Below are 14,906 nucleotides of genomic sequence, written 5' to 3' on the forward strand. Positions count from 1 at the left end.
TTTAGTACAGACTGTGTATTCATTCCATCTTCTTTTGATACTTCTTGCATCATTTAATATTTTGCTCATTTACCATTCAGTATTGCAAGTCCAGACTTGAATTTTTTCATCAGTTCTTTCAGATTGAAAATACTGAGTGTATTTTTCCCCTTAGGAGTCCTGGTAGCATCACAGTTTATGCATTGGCTGCTAACTACAAGGTTTTGCTTATTGTTAAATGCCACTGAGTTGGTTCCAACTCATAGCAACCTTGTATACGGTTTCCAAGAAATAGCTGGTAGGTTTGAACTGCTGACCTTGTGGTAAACAGTCCTCTGTTTATACTACAGTGCCACATCAGGACTCTGACCACAAAGTTGTTGTCATTGTTGTTAAGTACCGTGGAGTCAGTTTTGACTCATCATGATCCTGCACAGGGTTTCCGAGGCTGTAAATCTTTATGGGAGCAGAAAATTTCATCTTTTTCCCGCTGAATGGCTGGTAGTTTTGAACTGCCAATCTTGAAGTTAGCAGCCCAATTCGTAACCACTACACTATCAGATCTCCTTGATCACACACAAAGTTGGCAGTTTGACTTCACCAGCTGCTCCACAGGTGAAACATGAGTTTCATATAGATTTACAGCCTCAAGAACCATATAGATTTACAGCCTCAAGAACCCTATCTATCCAGGGTCACTATGATTCAGAAGTGACTTGATGACATGCAGCAGCAGTAGAATTCTTCCCTTTTGGTTTTCTAACTCTAGATCTTTGCACATTTCATTATACAACTATACATTGTCTTCTCGAACTGCCCTTTGACATTTTTTGATCAGATCTTTTTCTTCATCATTCCTTCCAGTAGCTTTAGTTTCTCTGTGTTCTTAAGCAAGTTTCAGAATTTCTTCTGACATCTGCTTTGGGCTTTCCTTTTTTACTTAATGTCTTTTTAGTGAACTTTTGCTTTCTTTATGTATGATGTTCCTGATGTCATCCTCTGGTTTTAGGTCATTAGTATTGAATGCATCAAATTTGTTCTTGAGATGATCTCTAAATTTAAGAAAGATATGCTTAAGCTTATATTGTGGCTCTGGTGGACTTGTTTCAATTTTCTTCAGCCTAAACATGCATATGAGTAATTGATGGTCTTTTCCACAGCTGGCCTCTGATATTGTTTTGGCTGGTGGTATTAAGCTTCTCCATCATCTCTTCCCATATATGTAGTCAACTTGATTGTTGTGCATTCCATCTGGTGAATACAAAGTATAAAATCCAAGAATATAGTCATTGTTTATGTTGTTGAAAAAAAGGTATTGGCAGTGAATAAGTTGTTGGTCTTGCAAAATTCTATCATGTGATCTCCAGCATAATTTCTATCACCAAGGCCATATTGTCCAACTACAGATCCTTCCTCTTTGTTTCAAACTTTTGTATTCTAATCACCAGTAATTATCGATGCATCTTGACTGCACACTTGATCAATTTCAAATTGAAGAAGATGGTAGAATTCTTAAATTTCATCATCTTTGCCTTTAGTGGTTGGTGGGCAAATTTAAGAAGTCATTTTAACTGGTCTTCCTTGTAGTCATATGAATATTATTCTTCCTAGACAAAGTTGTACTTCATGATTAGTCTTGAAATGCACTTCTTGCTAATGAATATGACAACATTCCTCTTCAATTTGTCCTTCCTGGCATAGTAAACGATATGATTGTCTATTTCAAAATGGCCAGTATCACAATGCTATTTAGGCTGTTTATGCCTAGGAGTGAGGAAGTATAAGATCTGAACAGAAAAATTTAAAGGGCAACTCAAGAAGACAAAGTAAAGTATTATAATGAACTCCACAAAGATGGGGAGCCAGAAAATTAAAAGGGAAGAACATGTTCACTGTTTTTCAAGCTAAAAGAATTGAAGGAAAAAATTCAAGCCTCAAGTTCCATTACTTAAGGATTCAATGGGTGGAAGGTTGAATAATGTACGGAACATCAAAAGAAGATGGAAGAAATGTACAGTCACTGTAACAAAAATAGTTGATAACCATTTCAAGAGGTAGCATATGATCAAGAATAGATGATATTGAAGAAGGAAGGCCAAGTTACACTGTAAGCTTTGGTAAAATGAAAAAAAGAAAAAAAAGCTCCAGGAATTGATGGAATATGATTTCAAATATTTCAGAAAACTGATACAGCATTGGAATTGCTCACTTCACTATGCCAAGAAATTTGGGAGACAGCTACCTGGCCACCTGATTGGAAGAGATCTATATTTATGCCCATTCCAAAGAAAGGTAACCAATTAGAATGCAGAAATCATCAAATAATATCTTTAATATCACATGCAAGTAAAACTTTGCTAAAGATAATTTTAAAATGTTTTCAGCAGTACAGTGACAGAGAACTGCCAGAAATTACAGCAAGATTCTGAAAAGGATGTGTAATTAGGGATAACATTGCTGACATCTCATGGATCTTGGCTGAAAGCACAGATGTTTACTTGTGCTTTATTGACTATTCAGAGGCATTCCATTGTGTGACTTATAACAAACTCTGAATAACCTTTGGAAGAACAGGAATTCCAGAATACTTAATTGTACTAAAGAGAAACCTGTACACAGATCAAGAGGACATCATTAGAACAGAACAATGGGATATTTAATGGCTTAAAAATCAAGAAATGTGTGTCAGGATTGTATCCTTTCACCATTTATTCAACCTGTGTACTGAGCTCAAAAGTCAAGACGTTGGATAATATAAAGAAGAAGGTGGCATAAGGATTGGACGAAGATTCATTAACAATGTTCACTATGCAGATGACACAACCTTGCTTACTGGAAGCAAAGAGGACTTGAAATACTTATTGATGAAGATCAAAGACTACAGCCCTTAGTATGTATTACACCTCAGTGTAAATAAAACAAAAATCCTTACAACTGGACCAATAAATAACATCATGATAAATGGAGAGAAGATTGAAGTTGTCAAAGACTTCATTTTGTTTGGATCCACAGTCAAAACTCATAGAAGAAGCAGTCAAGAAATCAAACTCTATTGCATTAGACAAATCTGCTGCATAAAACTTCCTTTAAGTGCTCAAGAGCAAAGATGTCAGTTTGAGACTAAAGTGTGCCTGACCCCAAGCCATGGTATTTTCAATAGCTTCATATGCATGAGAAAGTTGGAAATGAATAAGGAAGACCATGAAATAATTGCTGCATCTGAATTGTGGTGTTGGAGAAGAATATTGAAATTATTATGGACTGTCAGAAAAACTAAAACATCTGTGTTGGAAGAAGTACAGCCAGATGCTCCTTAGAAACAGGTTGGAAAGACTGTCTCTCTTACTTTGGATATGTTATTAGGAGGTACCCATTCCTGGAGAAAGACATAGTGTTTGGTAAAGTGTAGGTTCAATGATGTGGACTGACACAGTGGCAGCAGCAATGGGTTCAAGTGTAACCGCATTTGTGAGGTGGGCACAGTCCTGGACAGTGTTTTGTTCTGCTGTGTGTAGGGTTACTATGAATTGGAACTGACTTGGTGGTACCTAATAACAACAACAAGTGCCTAGGATATTGATCTTATGCCTGCCATTTTATTTTGGACAATTTCCAATTTCCTAGATTCATACTTTGTATGTTCCACGTTTCAATTATTAATGGATGTTTGCTGCTGTTTCTTCATTTTTGAGTTTTGCCCCATCAGTAAATAAAGGTCCCCAAAGCTTTGTTTCATCATTGTCATTAAGGTCAACTCTACTTTGAGGGGCAGCTCTTCCCCAGTCATATTTTGAATGTCTTCAAACCTGAGGGGCTCATTTTCAGGCACTGTATCAGACAATGTTTTGCTGCTATTTGTATGGTATTCAAAGGCTAGCATTTCAGAAGTGGTCTTTCTCTTTTTCTTCCTGGTCTATCTTAGTCTGGAAGTGTCACTAAAACCTGTCCATCATGGGTGCCCCTGATGGTATTTAAGCTTCTGGGATCACACCAACACACAACTACCACGGTATGATAAACTGACAGGCGTGGGGTGGAGGTAGAGGTAGAGGGTTAGGGATGCATCAGCTCATGGACAATTGTATGTTGTTACATGTGTCTAGCAACCCAGAAGCTCTGTAGTTCTCATGTCTTGCCTGGAGTCCCCTTCATTTCCAGTACAGTGCATAGCTGTCATATTTAGCCTCTGGTCCAGGAGACTAATTGTGAGAACTCAATAAACATGCAAACACAGAGTTTGAAGTGACTCCTCCCCACCCTCCCACACTCTTCCCCACCCAGCTTTTGGCAGAAATCCCCACCTTTTACCTGGGGCTTTATGTGGACCACACCCTTGGCCTGACTCAGGCAGAAGCAGGAAGGCTGGCCTCAGCGCTTCTACTGAGATTTCTGGGGTCTGGAATTTGGTGGCACCTCTGCCGAAGTGGACAAGGCAGCAAACCATTATTCACAGCACAGTAACTCTCTTGAGATAATTTCTCACGATGGGTGACGAGGATTAGTCAGATCCTAGTTTCTAGTGTCTTCCAGATTGAAGAAAGTACAAGGATACCTTGTATCAGCCTAGTGAGTTAGAACTGCTGTCTGAATCTGAGTATCTGTAGTAATTTCTCAACACAAAGCATATTTGCTGACTACCGTTGTTAACTGATGGCAGAGAAAACATGGTAAGGTGTGGTCTTTGCTGTCAGGTTGGTCTATGTTTAAGTTCTCGTCGTTGTTGTTAAGTGCCATCGAGTTGGTTCCAACCCATAGCAACCTTGTTTGGGTTTCCGAGAAGTGGCTGGTGAGTTTGAACTGTGGAGCCTGTGGTTTGCATCCTACAGAGCTTCATCAGAACTCCCTATGTTTAGTAAAGGAAGCAAATGCTTGGTACTCCTGCTTCCCACCTGTCTCTGGAATCAAAGTGGAGCTGGTTGGGGTCTCCCATTCACAACATGGAAGTCATAAACTCCCAAAGATATTGATTCCTAAGAATTTTCAGTCTCATGACTCCAGTCTCTCAGTCAGTATCTACACATGTTTTGGGTTCCTTTCAATTAAGCCTGAATGCAAAACCTAAACTCGTCACTACTTTCTGAGCAATTTACTCATAGAGTTCATTTCTTATGTGTGGTCAGTCTTTTCCAGGGTAGGGCTCTTATCCAGGAGTGTGTGGACATTTGGATTCTGATAGCTCCACTCTTTCTCCCTCTGCCCATATGTTTCTCATTCTACATGGTCCTTGCTTGCTCTGGGATCAAACAAATGTATTTATACCCTTTTCTGAGGCAAAACCAAAAACCAACTCAATTGTTGTTAAGTTCGTTCCATCTCAAAGCAACCCTACCAGATGCAGCAGAACTACCCCATATGGCTTATAAGGTGTAATTTTTACAGAAGCCGATTGCTAGGTCTTTATTCTCCAAAGAACAGATGGTGGATTCAAACCTTTAGCCTTTCAGTTAGCAGCTGAATACTTAACCTGTGCACCACCAGAGCTCGCTCTTTATGACCTTATCACTAGCTGATATTTCTTATACTGAATACAAGTGCTCTTATGAAAAACTAAACAAAAAGCTCAAATGAACAAAAAATAAAAACAAAAGCCCAGACCTGTTGCTGTCCAATTGATGTGTGACTCAAGGTGACACCCTGTGTAAAAGAATAGAATTGTTCTGTAGGCCTTTCTTTGCTATAATCTCGACAACAGCAGCCCACCAGGCTTTTCTTCCACTGTGCTTCTAGTTCGATTGAAACTCCCAATCTCTTCATTAGTATTCTACTGCATACCATCTATACCACATGTACCACATTGATGTTTTATGAAACAGAATGGCTGTCTCTCTAAGAGGAGTCACCTTTCTGCTGCTAAAGAAGAGCATATTCTGTATCCCATTATACATATTCAGATGGCCAGACATTAGGGTGACACGTATCCAGGGCACTCTGGGATCACTGACTGAGGAAAACCTTCCCAGAGGCAATGGCTGGGCTGCAGTGCTCTGGGAAGTGGGCAGGGGACAGGTGTATTCTGCTGATCTCAGCAAGAAGAGCATAATTTTCTTGCTAAGCAGCGTCATGGCTCAGGAGGTGGTAGCCCCAGAAAAACCAGAAGGGAGAATCTCAAGAGCAGGCACACCTGTCCCAGAGGGCCAGGTGGATGCTCTAAGGGAGCAGTGGGCAGTCCAGGCAGGTGGAACATGGCATGTGAATGGATGGGGAATAGGGCCAAGTGGCAGCCCTGGCCAGTGATGGCACCAGGGATGGCTAGACAGGCTAGGTAGAGTGCCGGCAGGGGAGCAATGTATGGGGGTGTTCTAGCTGGATAAAGGCAATCTGGGGTGCTTATCTTCCTATAACTTGCTATAATGAAACCTGACACCTGGTTGTTGTTGTTGTTAAGTGCTGTCGAGTTGATTCGGACCCCTAGCGACCCTGTATAGAGTTTCCAAGGAGCAGCTGGTGAGCTTGAACTGCTGACCTTGCAGTTGAAATGGCTTTGCAGTCTGACGCATTAACCCACAGTGCCACACCAGGGCTCCTGGTTGTTGTTGTTGTTGTTTGGTGTTATTGAGTCAGTACCGACTCACAGCGACCTTATGTACAGCAGAGCAAAACACTGACCGATCCTGGGCCAAACTCACTACTGTTGCCACGCTTGAGTCCATCGATGATGTCACTTGGCCAATCCATCTCATTGGGGGGTCTTCCTCTTTTTCTCTGACCCTCTACCTTACCAAATATGATATCCTTCTCCAGCGACTGGTCCCTCCTGACAATATGTCCAAAGTATGAGAGATGAAGTTTGGCCATCTTGGCCTCCAAGGAGCACCCTGGCTGCACTTCTTCCAAAACGGATCTATTGGCTCTTCTGGCAGTCCATGGCACTTTTAGTATTCTCCTCCAACACCATAATTCAAAGGCATCAATTCTTCTATGGTCTTCCTAATTCACTGTCCAGCTTTCACATGCATATGAGGTTATTGAAAATACCATGGCTTGGGTCAGGCGCACCTTAGTCCTCAAGTTGACATCTTTGCTCTTCAACACTTTAAAAAGTTCCTGTGCAGCAGATTTGCCTAATGCAATACGTCGTCTGATTTCTTGACTGCTACTTCCGTGAGTGTTGATAGTTGATCCTGGTAGGCACTAAAAATTTGTTTATTGATAAGCCAGCATCAGGTGCACCTAAAATCAGTGAAGAATTATTAGCTAACAATATTTAACAATGATTGATTAGTTACTATAGGAAGTTGGGATGCATCTATCAGTCAGCAGCTCACAGTAAAATCCCAGTCCTATGGATTTGTGTTTTTCTTTAGACTGAAAGTAGGATTCTCAGGACTATGATCTAGAAGCACTCCTTTTCATGTTTGTTTCTTTCTCTTTTTTCCATACAATTGTTTACAAGGGACGAAGTCAAAAATCGCAAACCCAATCCAGAGGTTGCAGCCAGGACAGGCATGACTTCTCTCTTTCTGGGAAACATTGATGGCCCTTGATGACCCTCTTCGGGGCCACAGTAAACTCCAGATCCTGCTCAGCTTTCTGGAGAGCTGGTGATAACTTTGTGAGTCCTCTCTCCCCCATCTCTTGCTTACTATAGGACTGGTGGCATTTTGAGCGCAGGATCTCTCAACCTTGGCAACACTGACATTTTGTTCTGCATGATTCTTTATTGGGGGAGGATGTCTTCTGTATTGCAGGATGGTTAGACACATTCCTGGCCACTGCACATTAGATGGCAACAGTACCCTCCCAAGGTGTGCCGACAAAAATGTGTCCAGACATTGTTTTCTAGGGGGCTAGCCAGTTCCATGGTGGACAAAGGGACTTGCCCAACCTCAGGGATCATTCTGGTCTAGTCTCTGTGGTCAGGGCAGATTCCGGCCCAGGGAGCTACATTCTCACAGCTGTATTCTTATGCAGATGCAATCCCAGGAGCTCTGGTCTCAGTTTACCTGTGAGACAAGGGTGGGGGGACAAACTTAGAGAGTGGACAACAATAAGGGGAGCATCCAGCTCTTTCCAGGCTAGGCACTGCGTTCACTACACTTGGACAGTGTCCAGTACTTTTTCTTTCCTTTTGTTTCTCCTCCTCCCTCTCCACTACAAGACTGCAGGGCTGCATTAGACTTGCTGGCGTGCCCTTTGGTGCTTTGATCTAGCTCAGGGGCTCTGGCGCCCAGTTTTGGAGCTCCTAAAACCAACTGCAGAGAGGCATTGTCCTCCAGGAACTCTGGGTCCTTGCATGTTTGTTCGTCAGTGGTGGCAGTCACCACAAGGTCTCCAAGTGTATTATCCATATGGACAAGTCCAATCTGGATTTCTGGAATGCTGACTATTCTAAGCTGACTGCCACATAACTGAACTGATGTAGAATCAGAATTGAACCTGCTCTTTATGACAGTGTACTGATTTGAAGGTAAACCTGCACTTAAAAGATGGGGGAAAAAAAAAAATAAAACCTTGTTTCTTTGTGAATTGCCATTGTGAGATGCTGGTGGGCAAAGTTTAGGGACTCACTTCTTGCTGATTTGCCAAATAACTTTCTAATTCAGCTGTGTCTTGACGCTATTCTGGAAGCTTTGGCTAAGTAACTGAGTCCCTGTAGGGAACTCCATGATGTGTCCTGGTTATAGGGTGATTTTAAACCAGTGGCCTTGGAAACCCTCTACAGGGTCACTATGAGCCTGAACCGACTCTTGATGGCACTTAACAATGACAACAACAACGTTATGGCAAAGAGAACAAGGAATGCCACAAAAAGAGAGGAAGCCACACTGAAAAGACTCACGGGTCTGGTGAAGATAAAGAACAGTGGAGAGTTTTGAGTTTATGTGTCTGAAAGCCAGCGAGTGCTAGCAAGCCGGGTGTGGCAGGCCAGACGTGGTCAAGGTTGTTGCTGGCTCAGAGGAACAATCACCTCCTGACTGTGTTTTCACATGAAAACACCATTTGGTTAACTCTGCTTCTAGTTCAATGTGAATCATATGGCTTGTTGAGTCGAAATGCAGAGAAACCCTATGGATGTAGACTTGTTCAAGGTTACTGAACTCAGTGTCTCACAGTAGATGGTAAGCTTTCTAGCATTCTTCAAGTCACCTAGTGACTTGGCCCCAGGTTGTCCCAACCCCTCCCAGAGAATCAGGACCAGCTTTCTCCCCATTTCTCACAGAATGTGCTGGCTTCATACTGATGCCGGCACAGCCCAATGCCTACAAAGCTCACAAAATGATGAATTTTAGACAATTTTTAACTCCTTTCTCAAAATAGCACTGCTCTTAGAGCTTTCTCTGTAGTAACTTCATTCTCCTGGGAACTTTCTGTTCCTGCTTGTAAATGTTGTGCATAAACCTGCCCAATCTTGCTTCCCAGTATCTGTCTACATCACTCAGGAATTTAAAAATGGTACACCATAAGCTTGGCTCATATTCTAATTGCCTCACAAAAGGCAGCCCCAAAACAAAGCTGGGCTCCACAAGATGTTCTCCACCTTGACAGGTCTTCCTCCAACTTGAAATTCATAAGAAGGGCTGTTCCTCAAAGCAAGCTTGCTAGGCTGCCAGCTTGTACAAGGGTGGGTGAGTGTATTGCATAGCAACCAGGCCTGAAAAGGAGCCAGTGAATTCAAAGTGGAACAATTCAGTTAAGATAAACACTGTCTCTTAGTATTGTGGGAAGAGTAGAAAAATGATCTTGCAGCTGTTCTCTAGAATGGGTATATTACTGGATACCCTGCCATTCCAAATCCTGCCAGGGAAGTCTATAGTAGATGGATTTCACAGTAAGGGAGGCTTGAGAAAAAGGTCTGGGAATCTACTTCTGATAATTGGCCAATGAAAACCCTTTGAGTCACAACAGAATATTGTAAGATAGGGTGCCACAAGACAAGCCCCCGAGTCTGGAAGACACTAAATAATGACCTCAACAGTGGACTCAAATATCAGGAAGATGGCATGGGGTCAGGCAACGTTTCACTCTGTTGTACATGAGTTGCTGTGAGTTGAAGTCAAACTGAAGACAGCCAGGGCTGAGAATCGAGAAAGTGCAAGGTTTCAAAACAAAATGAAAAGACTTTGCATGAATAGTAGGCCATCCATATTGTAGTGACTGCACCTTATTCTTTTCAGGGCCGTCTCCCTCAGATACCCCGGGCCCAGCTTCTTCCATAATCACACACAATCTCACACCGTTTCACCCAAACTATCAATCAAACTCTCATTTTCTTCTTTCTGTGCTTTGAAATTAATTTTCTCCTGGAGGTAGCTACTAGAGATTGTCTATGAAAAAATACTGTAAGACCACATATGCAGCAGGGAATTGTGGTAGCTGAGCTACATATTTCTTCCTTCTCTAACCTTTCACCCATCCCTCTATTTTCAGCCAGATGTACAGGTGAAATTTCAAGAGGGAAGGGAGAGATCTTGGAGGGATAGGAACAGAGCAAAGGGGTTGGTTGGTAGAGATGGGTTGCTATCTATTTCTCTCCACTTCTAACTGGGTTGAAGCATAAGTGAATAGTACTTTTTCCATACGGGACTTAATGTTCTAGAAAGGGTCAAAAACCATAATCAGAGAGACTTTCTAGAGCCAGGCACAACCATTTGCACTTTGGGTCTCAGGTGAACCATGAGGAACAGAGTGAAGGACTCAATATGACTAGGATCCCTGAACTGGTGGAGAGTTAGAGTTGATGACTTCTAGGGCCCCTTCATTCTAATACCGGGTTTAGTATTGAGTTGTCTTAGTAACATTCTAATTTATATTATTATGTTATTAAAAGTATTACCTTACTGTAATTACTGTATAGTAATACTTCTAATAAGGAGCTCTGGTAGTGTAGTGGTTATGAATCGGGATGTGAACCACAAGGTCAGCAGTTTGAAACTACCAGCCGTTCCACTGGAGAAAGTTGAGGCTTTCTGCTCCCGTAAAGATTTACAGCCTCGGAAACCCTGTACAGGGTTGCTATGAGTCGGAACCGACTCCATGGCACTTAACAATACTTCTAATATACTTGTTTTCATTCCTTGCAATGTTGTCTTATATTTCTTAACTAAAAAGATTTAAAATATGGCTTGCTTAAGGTAGAACAACAGAAAAAAGAATCACTTTTATCTGAACTGTTGTTGCTTATGTTGTTAGATGCTGCCAAGTCAATTCCGACTCAGAGCGACCTTATGCACAACAGAATGGAATGCTGCCTGGTCCCACGCCATCCTCACAATTGTGGTTAAGTTTGAACCCATCGGTGCAGCCTTTGTGTCAACTCAGCTTGTTAGAGGTCTTCCTCTTTATCACTGACCCTTCTGCTTTACCAAGCATGACGTCTTTCTTTACGAACTGGTCCCTCTTGATAACATGTCCAAAATGTGTGTGACAAAGTCTCACAATCTGTGCTCCGCCCAAGATGGAGTTGTTTATTCTTCTGGCAGTCCATATGACATTCAATATTCTTTATCAACAGCATAATTCAAAGGCATCAATTCTTCTTCATTCTTCCTTATTCATTGTCCTGGATTAGCAACGGTAACTTTTTTCATTAGGAATAATGTCTAGAAATTACAGGCAATTTAGGAAAATGATATTTAAGAAACTGGTCTGTAACAACCAACAGTGTCAATAAACACCTCAAACAGGTCTGATTTGCACAAAATAGTATTGTTTAGATTTCATGTGGCTGCATTCACCCACCTGAAGGGAGACAGCTTCTCGTGGTCCGTAGTCGGAGAGCTGGAGCAGATGTCCAGGAAAGGCCTCCGAGAAGGTGTTAAAGAATACCCTGGTACCCTCTAGGTGGTTCTCAATACTGCCCAGGAAGCTCTGTGCCAAGTGCTCACTGTTGAGTTAGACCATAGACCTATAAACACCTCTTCTCTGGTCTAACCAACTAACGTTCATCTGGGCGAAGTCCCTGGAGTAGGTACTTCATTTTGGTCTGCTAACTGCAAAATCAGCAGTTTAGATTGACCAGTTACTCTGTGGGAAAAAGAGGAGTCTTTTTAGTTCCCATAAAAGACTTACAACCTTGGAAGCCCTATACAGGGTTTCTTTGTTGGAATTGATGAGGTGACAGTGAAGTGGACTAGAGTGGGTGATGCAAATGATAACATGCTTGTCCAATAATGGAAATGCTGGAGGTTCAAGGCTACCCAGAGGTACCTTGGAAGAAAGACTTGGTATTCTACTTTTGAAAAATTATAAGTAAAAAACCCTATAGAGCATAATTCTACTCTGACGCAAATGATACCACCATGAGTCAGAGCTGACTGTGGCAATAGGTTTGGTTTTGGTTTGATTGCTGGTGTTGTTGTTAAGTGTCTTCAGGTTACTTCTGGCTCACAGTGACTCTGTATAGGGTTTCCTAGGCATGACTGGTGGGTTTGAACTGCCAATCTGGTAGTTCAAACTGACCTTGTGATCCAGTGCTTGCCCTACAATGCCATGCAGGCACTGGTTTTTTATTTTTATTTTTTTTTATTGCAGCTCATTGGATCAACTGAAAACTCCCTATTTTTCCCATCTTTAGATGTTAAAATAAAATACCCTTCCACCTAAGGTACAACAAAGGGAATAAATGTCAGAGGCTTTTGCTGATTTGTTTATAAAGCCTCTACTCAAACCAGCCTCGGAAACCCTGTACAGGGTCGCTATGAGTTAGAACCAACTCTACGGCACATAACTACCACCACCACTCAAACCAAACCACAAACCAAACCTGTAACCAATTCTAACTCATAGTGACCCTATAGGACAGGTTAGAAATGCTGCATAGGGTTTCTAAGGTTGTGAATCTAAAGAGACAGACTGGAAGGTTTGAACCACCAACCTTTAGGTTAGTAGCTGAGTCCTTAACCGCGGTGTCACCAGAGTGCCTTTAACTAAATAAAGCCCTGTGTATTTCCCTAAGTTTCTCTTCCCTTGATTTCTTCTTTCCTTCCTAATTTTCCTAGCCTGGGACTTACAGAGGCATCCTTATCCTTTTGGGAAGCATCTTAGAGTTCACATTCGTGCTGGACCCTAAGTGCAGCTGGTCACTGAAAGCATTTGAGAGTCTTCTGAGGCCTTCAGTGCTTTGTGAAAAAGAAGAAGAAAAAGATTTAAACTATGATTAAAACTTCACTGCCTGTACCATGTCATCTTCAGTGTTTTTCATTCTGGGAAACAAAAAGGTGAGGGGCTCTTCCATGGCTCATGTAAGGGTCCAGATAATGAGAAATGTGGAGACCAAGAACCAAATGGGGGAGCGCTGCAATCCGAGCTGTACTCACGCAGGTGTGTGAACTCCTTCCTGAGGGACCAGGAGGGGGCCCTAGTGAGAGGGCCCTGCCACACCCTCTGACCAGGAGGACCTGCTGGATGGGATTACCTGCCAGGCTACAGGCTTTACCTGTCTGGTGGTTAAACATCAGCACCGAGTCTACCATGAGAAAACCTGGAATTAGATCAAGCAATCAGAGCAGGAAGAATCGGAATACCGGTTTGCTAGCCACAGTGTGGGAGGCTGCGGGAAGATTTAGATTGCCTTTTTTTTTTTTTCTGGTAAGACTTAGATCTCTCTGTGTCAGCATCCGAGCTGCAAACTGGGAAGGGTGTGAGCACTAAGTTTCTCTGCTTGACCTTGCCTAGCCTAGAGGACTTTAGTGTACTGGGCAGGGAGGGTGCAGTCTGTTAAGCACAGTCGTGTTCTGATGTCATTACCATCATCATCATCATCATCACTAGTGACTGGAGGCAGAGGCAAGCCTCAGAGGGTGGTAATGGTTGTGATGGTTGTGGTGAGGAGTGGCATATGGATCTACCTTCAAGTGAGCCACATTCTCAGTATCCCTCATTTTCAGGAGAACAATGGAAAATAATTTATTCATTCAACTCCCTTTTCAATTAGTTACCAGTTGTTCTAATTGAACACTTATTGTCATGAATATTGCAGCATCAACAGGAAATTTAGAAAATGTAAGTGTATTGACATGAAGCAGGGGTGGTCATGTAGGACCTTCATGAGGTCGTTCAGAGCACATGCAGTTACGGGAAAAAGTGACCCCCAGACACTGAAGAGGCCAAATGTAGGGCAAGTTGTGGGCAGATTCCTTAAGCTACTCTTTGGGATAACACTTGTCAGGGTGGGAGTCCTTCCTCAATTCTACCTACTTCTACTTCTTTCCATTCTGCTTCATGTGCACTACAGAATAATTGTTACTCACGATGCTGAGCCCAGAAGTGAACAAAAGGAAGCTACGGAAGCCCATTTGTCCATCTCAACACTGGTCCAGGTCCTTCATTATTTTATTCATGGCCAGAGGATCATTTTAGTTTTCTCAAAATCCAGTGAACTCCTTTTCCATAAGCACTCTCAGGTCCTCCTTTGTTAAGTTGCATTTATCTCAGCAGATTTGTGAAATGTGGACATCGCTGTTTTCATAACAGGTTCCATTTGTGATGACATTTTGGTGAGGCCTGTAGGAGTCTTAGCTGGAAAGTGTGGGCTGTATGCTCAGCAAGCTAGGTGAGGGGCTGGAAGATACTGCAGTCTTGAGGCAGAATTTCTTCTCTTGTCAACCAAAGAGCAATTCTTGCTTAAAACCTCCAGTTGAATGGAAGACGTCCATTAAATGACTGACAGCGATACCTTGATTAGTCTTTGATGAACTTACTGGGTGAAGGAGCTCTGGTAGCATAGTGGTTAAGAATTGGGCTGTGAACTGCAAGGACAGAAGTTTGAAACTACTAGCTGTTGTGTGGGAGAAAGATGAGGCATTCTGCTCCAGTAAAGATACACAGCCTTGGAAACCCAGTACAGGGTCACTATGAGTCAGAACCGACTCCATGGCACATAACCACCATAAGCATAGCCAGGGTGACTCACAAGACTAATTCTCACAATAGGTGAATGCTTTATCTGCATACATACACACATGAAGATTTGTATATATATACGCATA

At 42.2% G+C, this 14,906-nt stretch overlaps 1 pseudogene; it reads right to left on the reverse strand.

Annotated features, from left to right (window-relative positions):
* Nucleotides 1–14,117: 14,117 nt before the first annotated feature.
* On the reverse strand, nt 14,118–14,410 carry LOC102811952 (annotated as a pseudogene).
* Between the last annotated feature and the right edge of the window lie 496 nt (nt 14,411–14,906).

Source organism: Chrysochloris asiatica, unplaced genomic scaffold, assembly GCF_000296735.1.
Source record: "Chrysochloris asiatica unplaced genomic scaffold, ChrAsi1.0 scaffold00013, whole genome shotgun sequence".
Lineage (NCBI taxonomy): Eukaryota > Metazoa > Chordata > Mammalia > Afrosoricida > Chrysochloridae > Chrysochloris > Chrysochloris asiatica.